Genomic DNA, 21,594 nt, shown 5'->3' on the forward strand with positions numbered 1-21,594 from the left:
AAGACCTATGTTTGACGTTACTAGACTTCTCTTGGCCCAGAATGCCCTAGTTGTCAGTGTTAGTTTGCTTTTTATGTCCTCATTGCTCCATCTGTCATGCTGCCTAGTCAGCAGAATTCCTTAACTTGCTCTTCTTCGTGATCACCCATCCTGATATTTAGTTTCTAGATGTTCTCATTTCTGCTATTTCTTATTACCTTCGTCTTTCTTCGATTTACTCTCAATCCATATTCTGTGCTCATCAGACTGTTCATTCCATTCAGCAGATCCTGTAATTCTCCTTCACTTTCACTGGCAATAGCGATGTCATCAGCGAACCATATCATTAACATCCTTTCGCCCTGAATTCAAACTGCACTCTTGAACAGGTCTTTTATTTCCGCCATTGCTTCATCGATGTGTATATGGAACAGTAGGGCTGAAAGGCTACATCCATGTCTTACACCTTTTTTAATTCGAGCACATCGTTCTTGATCTACCACTCTCGTTCTTCCCTCCTGGCTCTTGTACATACACTCCTGGAAATGGAAAAAAGAACACATTGACACCGGTGTGTCAGACCCACCATACTTGCTCCGGACACTGCGAGAGGGCTGTACAAGCAATGATCACACGCACGGCACAGCGGACACACCAGGAACCGCGGTGTTGGCCGCCGAATGGCGCTAGCTGCGCAGCATTTGTGCACCGCCGCCGTCAGTGTCAGCCAGTTTGCCGTGGCATACGGAGCTCCATCGCAGTCTTTAACACTGGTAGCATGCCGCGACAGCGTGGACGTGAACCGTATGTGCAGTTGACGGACTTTGAGCGAGGGCGTATAGTGGGCATGCGGGAGGCCGGGTGGACGTACCGCCGAATTGCTCAACACGTGGGGCGTGAGGTCTCCACATTACATCGATGTTGTCGCCAGTGGTCGGCGGAAGGTGCACGTGCCCGTCGACCTGGGACCGGACCGCAGCGACGCACGGATGCACGCCAAGACCGTAGGATCCTACACAGTGCCGTAGGGGACCGCACCGCCACTTCGCAGCAAATTAGGGACACTGTTGCTCCTGGGGTATCGGCGAGGACCATTCGCAACCGTCTCCATGAAGCTGGGCTACAGTCCCGCACACCGTTAGGCCGTCTTCCGCTCACGCCCTAACATCGTGCAGCCCACCTCCAGTAGTGTCGCGACAGGCGTGAATGGAGGGACGAATGGAGACGTGTCGTCTTCAGTGATGAGAGTCGCTTCTGCCTTGGTGCCAATGATGGTCGTATGCGTGTTTGGCGCCGTGCAGGTGAGCGCCACAATCAGGACTGCATACGACCGAGGCACACAGGGCCAACACCTGGAATCATGGTGTGGGGAGCGATCTCCTACACTGGCCGTACACCACTGGTGATCGTCGAGGGGACACTGAATAGTGCACGGTACATCCAAACCGTCATCGAACCCATCGTTCTACCATTCCTAGACCGGCAAGGGAACTTGCTGTTCCAACAGGACAATGCACGTCCGCATGTATCCCGTGCCACCCAACTTGCTCTAGAAGGTGTAAGTCAACTACCCTGGCCAGCAAGATCTCCGGATCTGCCCCCCATTGAGCATGTTTGGGACTGGATGAAGCGTCGTCTCACGCGGTCTGCACGTCCAGCACGAACGCTGGTCCAACTGAGGCGCCAGGTGGAAATGGCATGGCAAGCCGTTCCACAGGACTACATCCAGCATCTCTACGATCGTCTCCATGGGAGAATAGCAGCCTGCATTGCTGTGAAAGGTGGATATACACTGTACTAGTGCCGACATTGTGCATGCTCTGTTGCCTGTGTCTATGTGCCTGTGGTTCTGTCAGTGTGATCATGTGATGTATCTGACCCCAGGAATGTGTCAATAAAGTTTCCCCTTCCTGGGACAATGAATTCACGGTGTTCTTATTTCAATTTCCAGGAGTGTATTATATATTAACCGTCTTTCCCAATAGCCTACCCCTATTTTTCTCAGAATTTTGAACATCTTGCACCGTTTGACATTGTTGAAAGCTCTTTCCAGGTCGAGAAATCCTATGAAGGTGTCTTGATTTTTCCGTTAGTCTTGCTTCCTCTATCAAAAACAACGTCAGAAATACATCTATAGACCCTTTACCTTTCCTAAACTCAAACTGATCTTCATATATTCTCGCACTTGTCGGTTCTTGCAATCTTCGGAATTGTGTGAATCATGTTTCTCCGAAAGTCAGACGGTATATCGCCGGACTCATACTGTTTTGTTGCCAGTTCCCCCAACGATTTCGGAAATTCCGATGGAATGTTATCTATCCTTTTGCCTTATTCGATCGTAGGTCTTCCAGAGCTCTTTTAAATTCCTGTTCCAATAGTGAATCCCCTATCTCTTCTACATCGGCTGCTGTTTCTTCTTTTATCACATGAGACAAATCTTCCCCATCATAGAGGCCTTCGATGGTCTCTTTCCACCTATCCGCTCTCTCCACAGCGGATTTCCCATTGCACTCTTAATGCTACCACCCCTGCTTTCAATTTCACCGAAGGTTGTTTAGAATTTTCTATATAGTGAGAGAGCCGTTCCGAGAATCATATATTTTTCGATTTCTTCTCTTTTCTTGCAGCCATTTCGCCTTAACTTCCCTCCGCTTCCCATTTATTTCATTCCTAAGTAACTTGTATTTCTGTGTTCGTGATTTAACCTGAACATATTTGTACATCCTCCTTTGGTCGATCTTCTGTTACCCATGGTTTCTGCGCTATTATCTTCCATGTATCTAAGTTCGTCTGTCCAACATCAGTGATAGTCATTTTTATAGATGTCTAGTCCTCTTCAACTGAACTGCCAACTGTGGTATTCCTTATTGCAGTATCCACATCCTTAGCAAATTTCGAAACTATCTCGCTTCCTTCTGTACTGATTCTTCCTGATGTTTCTCTTAAACTTCAGTCTCCTATTCATCATTTTTGAATTGCAATCTGAGTCTATCTTCTCATGGGTAACCTTTGTAATCCAACATCTGATTTCGGAATCTCTGACTCCCCATGATGCAATCTAATTGGATATTTCCGTATGTTCTGGCCTTTTCCATGTATACCTCCTCGTCTTGTAATTCTTGAACAGACTATTGGCTATTACTATCTGAAATTTAGTGCACAATTCAGTTAGTCCTTCTCCTGTCTCTCATTTATACCACGAGGCCCATATTCTCCTGTAACTCTTCATTCTTTTCCTTCCCCTACAACCGCATTCTAATCCCCCACGACAATCAAATTTTCGTCTCCCTTTCTGTACTGAATTACCCCTTCAATATCCTTTTATACTTTCTCTTCCTCTTTGTCTTCTGCTCGTGACGTCGACATGTATATTTGAAATGTTATTGTCAGTGTTGGTTTGCTGTCGATTCTGATGAGAATAACCCTATCACTGAACTGTTCATAGTATTCCACATACTGCCATACCTTCCCATTCATAACGAATCCTATTCGCATTATACTATTTTCTGCTGCTCTTAATTTTACCCTATACCCGTCCGACCAGAAATCTTTGTCTTCTTTATACTTCACTACACTGACTGCCATTACATCTAAACTGGGCAGTAACATTTTCGTTTTTAGATTTTCTAGGTTCCCTACATCCTTCAAACTTCTGACGCTCTACATCCCGACCCGTAGAATGTTATCCGTTTGTTGGTTATTCAACCTTTTTCTCATGGTCACCTCCCTCTTCGCAGTCCTTGTCAGGGGTCCGAAAAGGGGACTAGTCCAGAATCTTTTGCCAATGGAGAGATCACCATAACACATATTCAATTACAGGCCACATTATGTGTCTTTAATGCAGTTGTTTCCATTGCTTTCTGTATCCTCAAGCCGCTGATCATTGCTGATTCTTCTGCCTTTAGGGGCCGTTTCCATCCCAACGGGTGCCCTGAACTTCTGTCCGCTCCTCTGCCCTCTTCGACAAGACCATCGGCTGAATTAGGGTGACTTCTAATAGCAGAAGTCTTCGGTGCACATTGATGATGATTTTTATTCAAAATTTAAGTGGTGGCCGGTTCATTTCTAGAAGTATTGTTAACTAACGCTCAGTGTTGGCAGTGTTACTGAAACAGGCGGAGTTCAGTCACATCTAATTCTGCGAGATAGGCACAGTAGCCTGACTGCTATAATCCCAGAGATATTTTGTCAGAAACCAACACCAAAAAATCCTACTGTACTGAGAAAGTGCTGATGAATGAGCCAGTGCCAATACTATCGGTTTCACTAAAATACTGAAGCTGTAAGCAATGGTCGCCACAATCTTCGCTGAATAATCTTGACCACTGTAGTAAACAAACTAAACATACTTTCATAAACAATCTAAAGAATGCCAACTTAAGAAAACTGTTTCATAGTTCTTCACCTTTTGAAATGAGAAGTGAGAAATTTTGAAAGATCACAAAAAAAAAAAAAAAAATATATGAAAAGGTTCCAATACCAGTAGGCTCTCACAAAAGCTACACTTACTTCCTCCCTCGACTTCACCAAAATCCACAATAATATTAGATAATTTACTTGACTCAATTTTGAACAAATGTAATTAGGTAATAGTCTTTCCTTTCGAATATTATTTTTCAAAATCAGGACACTCGGAAGGTATAGTTCTAATGGAGAGGATCCTGAAAGGTGTTATGATAAGGAAAAACTCAAGGTAGGTACATAATTTCAGGTATAAGTTACTTTATATTTGAACACACTAAAACATCTAATGAGCTGTCCTTCACATTACATATCTACAGTTCCTCCATTCCGTTGCAGTGATTGCACAGTGTGGTGGTGAGTACATCTTGGCAGGTGGATATACAGTTGGCAATGTTGAGCTCTGTCATTTCTTGGTAGCGACGATCCTCAGATTAATAAGTATAATTTCCAGAATAGAGCCATCTATTTATCCATTCATCCGAGGCTTTGGCACAGTGGAAAACGGCACAAAAAGCCTCTCTCGGCACTAGCACAATACACGACTTTTACATAAGCTGTTGACAGTTTGGTAGCTCGTCCCTGACTAGCTCGTTGTCCACCTCTTCCTTAATGCCAACTACATTTTACACGATCTGCATGATTCCGTTCCCGAGGGGAACCACAACACCTTTTATACATATAAACCCTAGGTGAGGATCAGCAAACACAGAGTAACAGGACATTTTGAACAAAACATATCATTTGCACATATTGACAGTTCAACATAAAATTATTTGAACAAATTTTCAGTTATATATAATAAGTTTTGTCTCCTTCCGAATGAGGCATAGTATTTAAATAATAAAGACAAAACATTACACAGTACTTTATCAAGACATCAATATTTTGACAAAGAAAGAAGTAAAGACTTTTATACAGTATTGAATTAATCATACATAATTACAGAAGCTCAACGATGGGATGTCGAACAAAACAGAAAGCAAAATAAATCAGCAGAGCAACTCTTCTCTGAACTGGCGTCAAGTGCAGAACGGAGCGCGTAACGCTCTGTATGACGCAGAGGAGTAATTGTGTGAACACTGCGTTCACAGCGGCTGATATCCAGCTAGATATTACGTGTAGCATCGTTTAGCTCCAACTGTGGAGAAACAAACGAGCCAATTAGTTAATTGTTTTGCGAGAACTGAGAGGGCATTATAATATGCACGCTGCTCCAACCATGCGCATGTATATCGCCACATTCTAAGACTAGGGATGAGTACATGTTCTCTCGCATAACGAGGAACACAGGGAAAATTTCTGCTGGAAGATTCAGCAAAGGTGTAATTAGTTTTATAGGAATTTCAGCGGAAGGGAGCGGCCTAGCAGACGACAGCTCATCGCAGCTTAAGGTAAATACCGCGTGCAAAGGCGTAGACTTGTTGGTTCACCAGCTTGCGTCCACTCTAAACTCCAGCGACCTTGGGAAATCTTTTGCCCAATTTATCACATAACTAACCAGTCAACGCAGACTTGATTGTCATCCTAAAAATAGTACCGAACATTGAACTGGAGTCGGACGATTTTCGTAGTACCCACCAACATCATAACGTAAGTATAGGAACAGTTTTGTAAAGAAACTTCTAGTTACACTGTAATATTGCCGTGTTTAGGATAATTAAACCTTGTGAGAGTTAATATTTAATACTGTTGTGTTTAGCATTATTTCACTTTTTGATGTTGACGAGATGCATTATCCTGACAACTGTTTCTTGTTGTCACAATGTAAACTGTGTAAAAGCGTGTATTTTGTGCTAATATTGGGACATTAAATATGTCATTTCAACTTACACAGTTGTCTTCAATCCTAGAATAAGTAAAGCACAAATATTGCACCTTACACCTTCATCCCTGGGCAGGAGATGGGTACCCCCCTGCTATTTTTGCCCGTTTCTGCGAAGAAAATGGTTCAAATGGCTCTGAGCACTATGGGACTTAACATCTAGAACTTAGAACTACTTAAACCTAACTAACCTAAGGACATCATACAACACCCAGTCATCACGAAGCAGAGAAAATCCCTGACCCCGCCGGGAATCGAACCCGGGAGACCTTCTGCGAAGAGCCAGTGTGGTCCTCCGTGGCTGGTTCTGCCGCACAACGCATGTTCACAGTGCTCCTCCCTTCTAAAGTAACCTCAGAAAGCAAGCAATTCAACGTCCTTAAATTTGCATAATTAAACATTCCGAAAGAATGAAAAGAGGCTCGCCGAAAGGCTTGCCACATTTCATCCTCTCTCTATTGCTCTAATTGCTTCTCTCTCCATACATATCTCTTTCACTTTTACGATACTGTCACTGTCTCTCACTGACCACCTACTCTCTCTTTGATTCCCAGTAGTATTGTCTCCTTCCTTCACTGCCACGTTCTCTCTCCCACCATCATCCTCTCTACCTTTCTCTCTAACCGGCATTGTCTCCCCTCTCTTCTTCTGTCGCTGCCTCTCAGCTACTCTCTGTCTGCACTAAAAACCACGATACGTTCACATGAAAAAAATTTTCGTCAGGCAGACGGAAGGTGAAGTGACGTAATCGGTTCCCCACATTTCTCTCAGAGTCTTTCTGTTGCGCTCCGGCCGAAGTAATTTCTCGGTAGTTTCCTTCTTTTCCCTGCTACAGCATGGTGTGCGGCTTATGAAATTCAAATTAAATGGGCCAGTAAAGCTTTGAGGCTTCATAAATACACTCCTGGAAATTGAAATAAGTACACCGTGAAGTCATTGTCACAGGAAGGGGAAACTTTATTGACACATTCCTGGGGTCAGATACATCACATGATCACACTGACTGAACCACAGGCACATAGACACAGGCAACAGAGCATGCACAATGTCGGCACTAGTACAGTGTATATCCACCTTTCGCAGCAATGCAGGCTGCTATTCTCCCATGGAGACGATCGTAGAGATGCTGGATGTAGTCCTGTGGAACGGCTTGCAATGCCATTTCCACCTGGCGCCTCAGTTGGACCAGCGTTCGTGCTGGACGTGCACACCGCGTGAGACGACGCTTCATCCAGTCCCAAACATGCTCAATGGGGGACAGATCCGGAGATCTTGCTGGCCAGGGTAGTTGACTTACACCTTCTAGAGCACGTTGGGTGGCACGGGATACATGCGGACGTGCATTGTCCTGTTGGAACAGCAAGTTTCCTTGCCGGTCTAGGAATGGTAGAACGATGGGTTCGATGACGGTTTGGATGTACCGTGCACTATTCAGTGTCCCCTCGACGATCCCCAATGGTGTACGGCCAGTGTAGGTGATCGCTCCCAACACCATGATGCCGGGTGTTGGCCCTGTGTGCCTCGGTCGTATGCAGTCCTGATTGTGGCGCTCACCTGCACGGCGCCAAACACGCATACGACCATCATTGGCACCAAGGCAGAAGCGACTGTCATCGCTGAAGACGACACGTCTCCATTCGTCCCTCCATTCACGCCTGTCGTGACACCACTGGAGGCGGGCTGCACGATGTTGGGGCGTGAGCGGAAGACGGCCTAACGGTGTGCGGGACCGTAGCCCAGCTTCATGGAGACGGTTGCGAATGGTCCTCGCCGATACCCCAGGTGCAACAGTGCCCCTAATTTGCTGGGAAGTGGCGGTGCGGTCCCCTACGGCACTGCGTAGGATCCTACGGTCTTGGCGTGCATCCGTGCGTCGCTGCGGTCCGGTCCCAGGTCGACGGGCACGTGCACCTTCCGCCGACCACTGGCGACAACATCGATGTACTGTGGAGACCTCACGCCCCACGTGTTGAGCAATTCGGCGGTACGTCCACCCGGCCTCCCGCATGCCCACTATACGCCCTCGCTCAAAGTCCGTCAACTGCACATACGGTTCACGTCCACGCTGTCGCGGCATGCTACCAGTGTTAAAGACTGCGATGGAGCTCCGTATGCCACGGCAAACTGGCTGACACTGACGGCGGCGGTGCACAAATGCTGCGCAGCTAGCGCCATTCGACGGCCAACACCGCGGTTCCTGGTGTGTCCGCTGTGCCGTGCGTGTGATCATTGCTTGTACAGCTCTCTCGCAGTGTCCGGAGCAAGTATGGTGGGTCTGACACACCGGTGTCAATGTGTTCTTTTTTCCATTTCCAGGAGTGTATATTCCGATATATCTACATACTTTAACACAGGTAAACAACAAATATCTATGCATATTATACGGATAACACAAAACCGTTAGCTTTACATTTTTCTGGATATGTTGCTCATCGATCACAATTCGTCTCAACGCCAGGCTTATGACTTGTGTCTTATAAATATAGAGGTTTATTTAGAATTATTTTACTGAATTTATTATCTTTTTCCACTTTTAAATAATTTTTGGCAGTCATTGCAAGTTCTTTTCAGTCATGTTATGACCCTTTTTAGCTCCTGTTTTGCACTGTAGTATCACTTTGGGCGTATCTGTATAGGCGTTAAGTGCCCATTATTCAGAGACAGCGCGTAACAGAGTGCTACTAGTGAACAAATACTGACTTAAAACATAGTTTGGTGACATCAGAACCCTTGCGATGACCCTGTAACCCATGCCACGTGTTCACTACTTCAATTACAACTACTTTACGCCTCAGACTGGATTCTACGTGCATGCTTTACGTGCAAAAGTACGGTAACTTTGGACCTGTGTATCTGGTAACGGATGATGATATCGAAAAAAGCTTCGACATACTGAGGGAATATCCTGTTAAGAACATATGGGAAAAATTTCAATGATCTAACATGAATAGAAAGTATAGAGTTGGCCAGCGCCGCAATTAGTACTTTTCGTATCCAAATATCATAGTCTTTCTGGGCGTTCTCAGTAACCGCCAATGAACATGTGGGCTTTCAGAAGCTGCCTAAGGTCCTTTCTAGACTACAACTAATGCGAAAGAACCAACCGATTTGCTCAATTTGTCTGGGCTGGAGGAAGTGTGTAGTGTTGAAATTCTGACCCTCTACTGCAGAATATCAACGGTATGCCCACCCTTCCGATGGGTGTACAACTGGTCGCTAGGGTAATGCCTAACGATGTGGTCATGTGGTGAACACAAAAACAGCATTCCACTTACTTACGTAGGAGTGAAACGCAAGCGCTTAAGTACTTTGAAGTTATAGCATACTGTTATGTGGAAAAGAAAGCAGATGTTATTTTTTTAATAGTCTGTTGAAAAAATACGTTTACTGCTGCCTTCTTAAGCCAGCCCATAAGCACTTAAGGTGACTTGACGTTAGACAAAAACTGTTTAATTCATTTACCAAACTTAATGCGAGAACTAACTCATTGTATTAAGATTTTCTCAGCGGTAGTTTTTTTCTCTTCCGTGTTGGTTTAACTTCAGTGCTGGAAGAGTAATATCCTTATTTTGTTAATTTGATAAAATTCTAGTTTCATCTTTTAACGTTTCTTCGATGTAATACACATCAAAAAAAGGTCTGCATCACCTCGGTTCCGAGAGATCCAGAACGTGTACAGAAAATTGGAATAGAGATCAACATAAACATCATTTCCGCCCTTTTTATGGGTCATAAAATTCACACATTGCATGTTGTACCACCATACAGCGAGACATTCACATGTGGTGGTCCAGATTTCTGTACACACCAGTACCTCCAATACACAGTAGCACGTCCTCCTGCATTGATGCATGCCTGAATTCGTCGTGGTATAATATCGGCAACTTCATCAAGGCACTGTGGTCCAGATAGTCTCACTCCTCAACGGCGATTCGGCGTAGATCCCGCAGATTGGTTGGTGGGTCATATCGTCCATAAACAGCCCTTTTCAATCTATCCCAGACATGTTCGATAGGATTAATGTCTGGAGATCATGCTGACCACTCTAGTCGAGAGATGTCGTTATCCTGAAGGAAGTCATTCACAAGATGTGCACGATGGGGGCGCGTCCATGAAGACGAAAGCCTCGCCAATATGCTGCCGATGTGGTTGCACTATCAGTCGGAGGATGGCATTCAAGCATCGCACAGCGGTTACGGCGCCTTCCATGACCACCAGCGGCGTATGTCGGCCCCACATAATGCCACCCTCAAACAGCAGGCAACCTCCACATTTCTGCAAACGTTGGACTGTGTCTAAGGCGTTCAGCCTGACCAGGTTGTCTCCAAACACTTCTCCGACGATTGTCTGTTTGAAGGGATATACGACACTCACCGGTGAAGACAACGTGATGCCAATCCTGAGCGGTCCACTCGGCATGTTGTAGGGCTCATCTGTACCGCGCTGCATGGCGTCGTTGTTGCAAAAATGGACCTCGCCCTGGACGTCGGGAGTGATGTTGTGCATCATGCAGGCTACTGCACACAGTATGAGTCGCAACACGACGTCCTGTCGCTGCACGAAAAGCATTATTCAACATGGTGGCGTTATTGCCAGGGTTCCTCCGAGCCATAATCCGTAGGTAGCGATCATCCATTGCATTAGTAGCCCTTGGGCGGCCTGAGCGAGGCATGTCATCGACAGTTCCGGTCTCTCTGTATCTCCTCCATGTCCGAAAAACATCGCTTTGGTTCACTCCGAGGCGCCTGGAGACTTCCTTTTCTGAGAGCCTTTCCTGGAACGAAGTAACAATGCAGACGCGATCGAACTGCGGCATTGACTGTCTAGGCGTAGTTGAACTACAGACAATACGAGCCATGTCCTCCTTCCCGGTGGAATGACTGGAACTGATCGGCTGTCGGACCCGCTCCGTCTAATAGGCGCTGCTCATGCATGTTTTTTTACAGCTTTGGACAGTCAAAGGGACTGTGTCTGTATACAATATCCACAGTCAACATCTTTATTAAGGAGTTATGGGAACCAGGGTGATGCAAAACTTTTTTTGATGTGTGTGTGAAGACCGTATATTACCCTAGACTATTTCTGCTTTTTAACTGACGACTTTCCTTATGACATCGGCACTGTGTCAGTTCTGGATTTAAAATTTAATTAGAAACAAATGCATTCCAATAGCGAATATTTACTTGTTGGCAATTAAGCCTCACACCATTAAGCGAAAAATAACGATATTTGAGTCTAGGATAGTTACGCAAGAAAGCCAAGACAGCCGTAGCGAAAGTTCCTTGTACATCACCGACCCACATTGAACATTGAATAAAATATCAATGAATGACAAAAATTCGGCAGATCAAATATGCCTGGTGTTCACTCTAGCAGTTTGAAGGAGACAGGTATCAGTGTAAGAATATTCAGGGAGAAGTCCTGGCAGCGCAATAGGAACTAAAGAATGAGATAAATACTTTGTAATAATAAAAACACCTTAATTCAATCTTCCGAAATGTTTATTGCATTTTTGATATGTAATTAAACAGGTATAGAGACCTGGTGACAAACTGGTCCTAATTTTTTTCTGTTTATGATATTATTACAATCGTACCAGTCCGTCAACTTTCAAGCAGATAAGAAAATTGAAAACAGCATATAGAGACTGCAACCTGCAGCCTCAGCAAGTCTTACGTTCCATCCTCAACAAATACCTTTCACGGAACGATTACTGCTCATGTCAACCAAGTGACTCTTTCTTTTCCAGGGACCTAACAAGTTTTGATTTCTTCAACAGAGGCTACTGAACTTCACCAAATTTACTCAAAGTAAGATTCTCTTTGTTTTATGTTTTTATTGTAGTTGTAAGTAGGCTGTTTAGATTTTCTTATTGGTAACGCCACGTAGCGCTCTGTACGAAAATCACTGGCTGTGCTGTTTGCAGTCTGTGGCTAGTTTGCATTGTTGTCTGCCATTGTAGTGTTGGGCAGCTGGATGTGAACAGTGCGTAGCGTAGCGCAGTTGGAGGTGAGCCGCCAGCAGTGGTGGATGTGGGGAGAGAGATGGCGGAGTTTTGAAATTTGTAACACTGGATGTCATGAACTACTATATATATTATGACTGTTAAGGTAAATACATTGTTTGTTCTCTATTAACATCTTTCAATTGCTAACTATGCCTATCAGTAGTTAGTGCCTTCTGTAGTTTGAATCTTTTATTTAGCTGGCAGTAGTGGCGCTCGCTGTATTGCAGTAGCTTGAGTAACGAAGATTTTTGTGAGGTTAGTGATTTGTGAAAGGTACAGGTTAATGTTAGTCAGGGCCATTCCTTTGTAGGGATTTCTGAAAGTCAGATTGCGTTGCGCTAAAAAATATTGTGTGTCAGTTTAAGCACATTCATGTATAATTGTAGAAAGGGGACGTTTCATAGTCAGAACATGTAGCTGCGATACTTACTGGACAGAAATTACTGGTTATCTTACGTATCGCCTTCCAGATAGCCTGTCGATGTGTGCAGACTAGAAATGCGCCGTGTTGTCGCTGAAGTTATTAGAGATGAAGATACAAAATTGCTTTATACTGACATGACAAAAGTAATGAATTACTCGTGCCGGCCGGAGTGGCCGAGCGGTTCTAGGTGCTACAGTCTGAAACCGCTCGACCGCTACGGTCGCAGGTTCGAATCCTGCCTCGGGCATGGATGTGTGTGATGTCCTTAGGTTAGTTAGGTTTAAGTAGTTCTAAGTTGTAGGGGACTGATGACCTCAGCAGTAAAGTCCCACTGTGCTCAGAACCATTTGAACCAAATACCTCGTAATATTGTGTCGGACCTCCTTTTGGTCGGCGTAGAGCAGTAAATCGACTTGGCATGGACTCAAAAAGTAGTTGGAAGTCCCCTGCTTCTATAGGCGTCCGTAATTGTGAAAGTGTTGCCGGTGTAGGGTTTTTTGCACGTACTCACTTCTAGATTATTTTCCATACATTTCAGATGGGATTCTTGTTGGGAGATCTGGGTTGCCAAATTATTTGCTCGAATGCCCAGAATGTTCTTCAAACTAATCATGAACAATTGGGGCCCTGAGGCATGGTGCATTGTCATCCATAATAATTCCATCGTTGCTTGGGAACATGAAGTTCATGAATGCCTGCAAACAGTCTCCAGTAAATAATGAGTTGAGTTAGATCAGAGGATCCAGCCCATTCCTTATAAATACAGCCCTCTCCATAACGAAGCCCCCACCAGCTTGCGCAGTGCCTTGACGAGAACATGGGTCCATGGCTTCGTGGGGTTTGCTCAGCACTGGAACCGTAGCATGAGCTCTTACCAATTGAGATCGGGACTCATTTGACTATGCCATGGTTTTCCAGTCGCTTAGGGCTCAATCAATATTGTCACGAGCGTAGGACAGACGCTGCAGGACATTTAGTGCTGTTAGCAAATGCACTTCCGTCGGTCGTCTGCTGCCGTAGCCCATTGACGCTAAATTTCGCCGTTCTGTCCTAAGGGATACATTCGTCGAAGGTACCACATTGATTTCTGCGGTTATTTCACGCAACGTTGCTTGTCTGTTAGCACTGACAAGCCTAGGTAAACGCCGCTGCTCTCGGTCGTTAAGTGAAGGCCGTCCGCCACTGCTTTGCCCGTGGCGAGAGGTGACGCTGAAATTTGGTATTCTCGGCACACTCTTAACACCGTCGATCTCGAAATGTTTTACTACCTGAAGCTTTTCAAAATGGAATGTCCCATGCGTCGAACTCCATGTTCAAAGCCTGTTAATTTCCTTCGTGCGGCCGTAATCACATCGGGAACCTTTTAACACGAATCACTTAATACAAATGACAGCTCCGTCAAAGCACTGACCTTTCATACCTTGTGTACGCGATACTATCGCCATCTTTTTAAGTACATATCGCTATACCATGAATTTTGTAACCGCAGTGTAGGCAAAGCTTAGGGAAATGATTCAGAGATATTGTTAAAGAAACCATCATAGCACTTGCCTATGGATATTTACGAAAACCACAAATGAACTTTAACTGATAGCCTCTGTGTAATTTGAACTACGTTCCATCAGCGTACTATTCAACTATTTCAATTAATGTCTCGCCTCGAGCAGTAGTATTATTATGTGAAATCACGTAGCTTGTACTACTTCAGGAGAACAAGATGGAATGTTGTTTGCCTTCGGGTAGGGAATGGGTTCTAAGTTTTTTAAATGAAATAAGCGTATTTGGCAACATTTAGTGTATTTCCAAGAAAGAATGAGGTTGGTATCACGTTACCAAACAGTAATCACACAGTGATCAAACAGTGATTACCTTTTTATAAGTCGTCAGTATTCTGACTTGTTTGTTACGGCTCACTACGAATTCGTCTCTTGTGCCAAGCTCTTTATCTTGGAGTTGAACTTGCGTCCTACGTTCTCAGTTGTTTTCTGTATGTATTCCAAATCTGTATCCCCCTACAGTTTTTACCCTTTACAGCTCCCTTAGAACCATGGAAGCGTTTCCTGATGTCTTGAAACATGGTCTATCATCCTGTCTCTCCTTCTTGTCAGTGTTCTTTCATCGTTGATTCAGCTTCTAACCTCCCCATTTCTTATTCCATTAGTCCACCTAAGGTTTTACATCCTTCTGTTGCACAGAACCTCAACGCTTCAGTTGCCTTCTTTTATTATTTTCCTACAGTCCGTCATTCACTACCGTACACTACTGTGCCCCAAAAGTACGTTCTAAAAGATTTCTCTCTCTACACTAGTAGAATTATTTTCCTAGGACTCCTACTTTACCTGTGCTACTATGTTTTCAGGTCCTCTACGCTTAGTTCTTCGCGTGTTATTTTGCTTCCAAGGTAGCAAAATTCCTTAACTTCGTCTACTTCGTGGTCACCAATTGTTAATCTCATTTCGGCTATTCCTCATTACTTTCCTGTTCCTTCGGTTAACTCTCACTTCATATTCTGTATTCGTTAGAATGTTTATTATATTAATAGGTACTGTAATTCTTCTTCACTTTCACTGAGAATTGAAATATACAGCGAATCGTGTCACTGACATCCTTTGTACTTCAATTTTAATCTCGCTCTTCGACTTCTATTTTATTTTCGTCATTTCTTTTACGGTGTGTAAATTGAACATTACGGGTGAAAGGCTGTATCCTCGTTTTAGTCCCTTTTCAAATCGAGCACTTAGTTCTTGGTATTCATTATTACTGTTCATTCTTGGTTCTTGTACCTATCGTTTTTCCCTAACGTTTCCTCCTATTTTTCTCAGAATTTCGAACATTTCACACTGTCGAACGTATTTCAATCTCGACAAATTCTTTTAATTTGCCTTGATTTTTCTTAAGTCTTACTTCGATTATTATCAATTTCAACTTCCTAACTGCCTCACTGGTGCCTTTGTCTTCCCAAAGGCTAAACTTTTTGTCATATATTAGAAACACGAAAGCACCCACTACGACGCACACTTCCGTAAGCTTACCAAAGTGACGTTCACCAGGAAGAATGAATTTGTGGATCTCACACTTCGCCAGACGGTATAATGAAGTTTTCGACACTGTTACCACATGTGAGAACTGAGGAGTTCACACCTGAAGCAAAATCATTCAGTCAGCACGAGCTCTACCGACAGTGAGCGTGTCCTGCCTGCCACACTCTTGATGCCTGCTTGTTTTAGTAGCTACTGCTGGTCTGGCCCCCAAAGGCCGCGTCAGCCCGTAATTTCTTTAGCTTGCCTCAGGATTTTCATGTTCTCTAATAATAACTTCACGTCAAGTTTCCTCTTGGTCCTCATCATTTTTTGCGAATTTTTCAACACATTACTTGACTTAATGGACTACGCCACAAAAGATATCTTGGTTCTAGCTCGTGCGACACCTGGATATCTCAGGTGGCAAGTGATGTGTTCCAGGATGAGACCCACCTCTTCGCACGCAGAAGAAAGCTATTCTGGCTATATTCATCTTGTATTGTGATCAGAAATATTACAAAGTGATATCAAATATGTACAAAGAATTTCACATGAATGTGCTCGCAAAATTTCTTGACCAAGTTTTCAGAACAGGAGTCCATGTCAAGCTGGTACTCAACTGTGTGCCACCCATGTTATTTTTCCTTAGATGTGGATTTTTGCTTTCCTCATTCTGAGGGTTCGAGCAGGAACAACTGCCAAGATGAGAAGCATGCAAGTAGATATCTTCGGTGTAGCAAAGCAGCTTAAATCACTTAATAAAGGCAAGGCCTCCGTTCCAGATTGTATACCAGTCAGGTTCCTCTCAGAGTATGCTGATATAATAGCTCCATATTTAGCAGTTATTTACAACCGCTCGTTCACAGAAAGATCCGTACCTAAAGACTGGAAAATTGCTCAAGTCACACCAATACCCAAAAAGGGAAGTAGGAGTAATACGCTGAATTACAGGTCCATATCACTAACGTCGAGTTGCAGTAGGGTTTTGGGATATATACTGTATTCGAACATTATGAAGTACCTCAAAGAAAACGATTTGTTGACACATAGTCAGCACGGATTCAGAAAATATCGTTCTTGCGAAACACAACTAGCTCTTTATACTCATGAAGTAATGAGTGCTATCGACAGGGGATGTCAAATTGATTCCATATTTTTAAATTTCCAGAAGGCATTCGACACCGTTTCTCACAAGCGTCTTCAAACCAAACTATTTGCCTATGGAATATCACCACAGTTGTGTGACTGGATTCGTTATTTCCTGTCAGAAAGGTCACAGTTCGTAGTAATAGACGGAAGGTCACCGAGTAAAACAGAAGTAATATCCTGCGTTCCCCAAGGAAGTGTAATAGGTCGTCTATTGATCGTGATCTTTATTAACGACATATGAGACTCTTCACATGAGTACTAAAAGAAATCCGTTAAATTTCCATTACGCGATAAGTCACAAAAATCTGAAGGCTGCAAATTCAACTAAATACTTAGGGATTACAATTACAAATAACCTAAACTGGAACGGTCATATAGATAATGTTGTGGGTGGAACAAACCAAAGACTGCGATTCATTGGCAGAACACTTAGAAGGTGCAACAGATCTACTTAAGAGACTGCTTACCCTACACATGTCTGCCCTATTCTGGAGTATTGCTGTGCGGTGTGGGATCAGCATTGGGTGCGACTGACGGATGACATCGAAAAAGAATGGCGGCTCCTTACGTATTATCGCGAAATAGGGGAGATAGTGCCACAGACATGATACGTGAATTGTAGTGGCAAAAATTTAAACAAAGGCGTTTTTCGTTGCGACGGGATCTTCTCACGAAATTTCAATCACCAGTTTTCTCCTCCGATTGCGAAAACATTTTGTTGGCACAAACCTACATGGGAGAAACAAACATCACGAGAAAATAAGAGAAATCAGGGCTCGCAGAGAAAAATTTAAGAGCTCGTGTTTCCCGCGCGCCTTTCGACAGTGGAACGGTAGAGAGACAGATTGATGGGGGTTCAATGGATCCTCTGCCAGGCACTTAATTGTGAATAGCAGAGTAATCACGTAGTCGTAGAAGAAACTTATTCCCTTACATTCAGTTTACAGTGACCTGGAGCGATGGGCAAGGGAATTATTGAAATCTTGTTAATAGCTTGTTGCGCCACTTATCTCGTAATAAAAATCTCAGAAAGTCCGAAACTTGTTTTCATGGGGGAACTGTTGCGCATATCCGCTTCATTAGGATCGGAAACATACTGAAATCGTCGAAGAGCCACTTGATCCAGGTCTGCACAAGAACTGATGAAAACTAATGGTCACTTGTAGCAGGTACCTCCAAGTCGCGTATGTACGACATTCCAGAAGTGAAGCTGTTCTCACACGAGACGCCAAGGCGTGTATGGACGCGGACGTGAACAAGGACGTGGCTAAGGGGATGTGCTCGCCAAAGTGATCTGTGACAGCAATGCTCTCCAGTGGAAGTTATCAGTTACAACAACAGGGCCTACCACACAGACTTTGCTTCTAAAAATGAACGGACGTGGGAAAGCTGCGTGTACCTCATGCCTCTAAGCGGTATATTTTTAAAGCATGCAAATTCCAATGCAAAAAGCGACAGTATGATACTTTAGTTTACAACACAAATACACACAACACTACATACTTTCTACGCATAAAGTATTCTTTTCATTTTTGCTTGTTTGTAATAAAATGATTGTGATTAAGTTTGATTATTATAATAAAGTATGTCACAGATAAAGTTGCCTACTTTGAAAATTCTAGTTGTGACTGTACATGAAATGTATTCGCAGTTGCGAATACGAACAACCTTCACCTGTATAAGGGAATGACGACTATGAAAATTTGTGCTGGCCCCCTTACACACTTTGGCTATGCGCGCGCGACTTACGACCAGACCCTAACTGCCGTACAGTGAGTCACAAAAGTGTTCGGCCACCAGTGTTATGTTTTATTTTTACTTCACTGTATACAGGCATCACATATTACAGGAGTAGTCTCGGCACAGAATGATATAGGACTATGTAATAAATGACAGAACAGCATTTTCTTATTTGCAAACCTAACTCAAATGACATAAACTATAATACATAAAGAAACATGCCCACTATCACAGCCACAAATGTTTTCGGGCGGCAAGTATAACAATCACAAACTTGTACATTTTAATACCTTCTGTGCAGTCCTTTTTGTTTAATCACTTGTTACAAGGATTTAGGCATGCTGTGAACGAACTTTCGCGTATATTCAGGACTTATTTGTCGCCATGATTCCAGTATACGTTCCTTTAAAGCTAGTTTTGATGTCAATGGCGTTTGTCGTACTTTTCGATTCAATTCACTCCAAATATTTTCTATTGGGTTCAAGTCTGAGGAGGGCTATCCAAAACCTTAGGGCAATTATACAGCTTCCATAGTCTCACAATATCCGCTTTATGTTTCGGATCATTGTCTTGGTACAATTTGAACGTCCTCGAACGTCCGAAACTTGTGGCACTTTGCGGTAAGATACTTTTTAGGATGTTCAGATACTTATGCTTCTCCATTGTACCTTCAATGAACGCTAGTTCGCCTACCCCAGATGACGACATGGAACCCCAAATCATGACACCTCCACCACCGTCTTTTACTGTGGGTTTCAGATGCTTCGATTGAAATTCTTCAAGTAGTTTTCTCCAAGTCGTAGGTCTTCCGTTTGAGGAAAACATCTGCACTTGACATTCATCGACAAAAATTACTTCGTCCTACCAACTGACACTTTTATTTACGTGCTGCTTCGCCAAGTGCAGTCGTTTCTTTCTATTCCTCTCATTTATCGTAGGCTTCTTCCTGCTTACTCGACCATTATACCCCTTTCGTCTGATAACTGGTCGGACTGTTTCAGGGTCCACGTCTTTCCCATATTCCTGTTGCACTGCAGCAGCAATTTTCGTTGCCGACAACCTTGGATTTATTTTAATTTTTCTTATTTCTCCGGTTTCCTCTCTTCTACTCAGCTTCTTTGGTCGCGATGTTTTTGGTTTATCTTCAGTTCTATCAGTTTCTGCTGAATCTTCGTATAATGTCACCTATAGTACTCTCACTCATTTGTAACAATGCGGCAGTCTGTCTTTCGGAAGGTCCTTAAGCGTGATGGAAAATAACAAGTTGTCCCTTTTCAAATGAGTGCTGCAGTCATGGACTGTGGGGCTGGTCCCAGTGGAGGTTCGAGTACTCCCTTTGGCATGGGTGTGTGTGTGTTTTTTATTTTTATTTATTTATTTATTTATTGTTCCGTTGGACCAAATTAAGGAGAAGTCTCCATGGCCATGGAACGAGGCAATACATGAAATTATAACACTATAGTAGAAACAGATAAAATGAAATATAATAAACATATTCAGGCGACAAGTCGTAAGTTTAAATAAAGAAAATCAAGCCGGCCGGAGTGGCCATGCGGTTCTAGGCGCTACAGTCTGGAACCGAGCGACCGCTACGGTCGCAGGTTCGAATCCTGCCTCGGGCATGGATGTGTGTGATGTCCTTAGGTTAGTTAGGTTTAATTAGTTCTAAGTTCTAGGCGACTGATGACCTCAGAAGTTAAACGCGTAGTGCTCACAGCCATTTGAACCATTTGAACCAAAGAAAATCAACAATGTAACACTGGAATTTGCTTAAATTTTCAAATCTCCCAGGAGCTCCTCGACAGAATAGAAGGACTGAGCCACGAGGAGACTCTTCAGTTTAGACTAAAAAGTGTTTGGGCTACTGATAAGATTTTTGAGTTCTTGTGGTAGCTTGTTGAAAATGGATGCAGCAGAATACTGCACTCCTTTCTGCACAAGAGTCAAGGAAGTGCATTCCACATGCAAATTTGATTTCTGCCTAGAATTAACTGAGTGAAAGCTGCTAACTCTTGGGAATAAACTAATATTGCTAACAACAAACAACATTAAAGAAAATATATCTTGTGAGGGCAATGTCAGAATTCCCAGACTATTGAATAGGGGTCGACAAGAAGTTCTCTAACTTACACCACATATAGCTCGAACAGCCCGTTTTTGTGTCAAAAATACCCTTTTTAAATCAGAAGAATTACCCCACAAAATAATACCATACGACATAAGCGTATGAAAATATGCGAAGTAGGCTACTTTTCGTGTTGAACTGTCACTTATTTCAGATACTGTTCTAATAGTAAATAAAGCAGCATTTAGTTTCTGAACAAGATCCTGTACATGGGCTTTCCACAACAGCTTATTATCTATCCGAGCGCCTAGGAACTTGAACTGTTCCGTCTCACTTATAATATGCCCATTCTGTCTGACCAGAATATCGGTTCTTGTTGAAGTCTGAGTTAGAAACTGTAAAAACTGAGTCTTACTGTTATTTAGCATCAAATTATTTTCCACAAGCCACGAAATTATTTCATGAACTACATTAATTGATACTGTTTCATTATTACACACAAGATCCTGCACTACTAGGCTGGTGTCACCAGCAAACAGAAATATTTTTGAATCACCTGTAATGCTAGAAGGCATATCATTTACATAAATAAGAAACACCAGTGGCCCCAGCACCGACCCTTGGGGAACGCCCCACTTAACAGTGTCTCATTGGGACTGAACATCACTACCACTCTCAATATTGCGGAGAATTACCTTCTGCTTTCTGTTCTTAAAGTAAGAGGCGAACCAATTGTAAAGTACTCCCCTTACGCCATAATGGGCCAACTTCTGCAGTAATATTTTGTGGTCAACACAGGCAAAAGCCTTCGTTAAATCAAAGAAAACACCTAGCGTTCGCAATCTTTTATTTAATCCGTCCAAAACCTCACAGAGAAAAGAGAATATAGAATTTTCAGTTGTTAAACCACTTCTAAAACCAAAC

Source organism: Schistocerca cancellata, chromosome 3, assembly GCF_023864275.1.
Source record: "Schistocerca cancellata isolate TAMUIC-IGC-003103 chromosome 3, iqSchCanc2.1, whole genome shotgun sequence".
Lineage (NCBI taxonomy): Eukaryota > Metazoa > Arthropoda > Insecta > Orthoptera > Acrididae > Schistocerca > Schistocerca cancellata.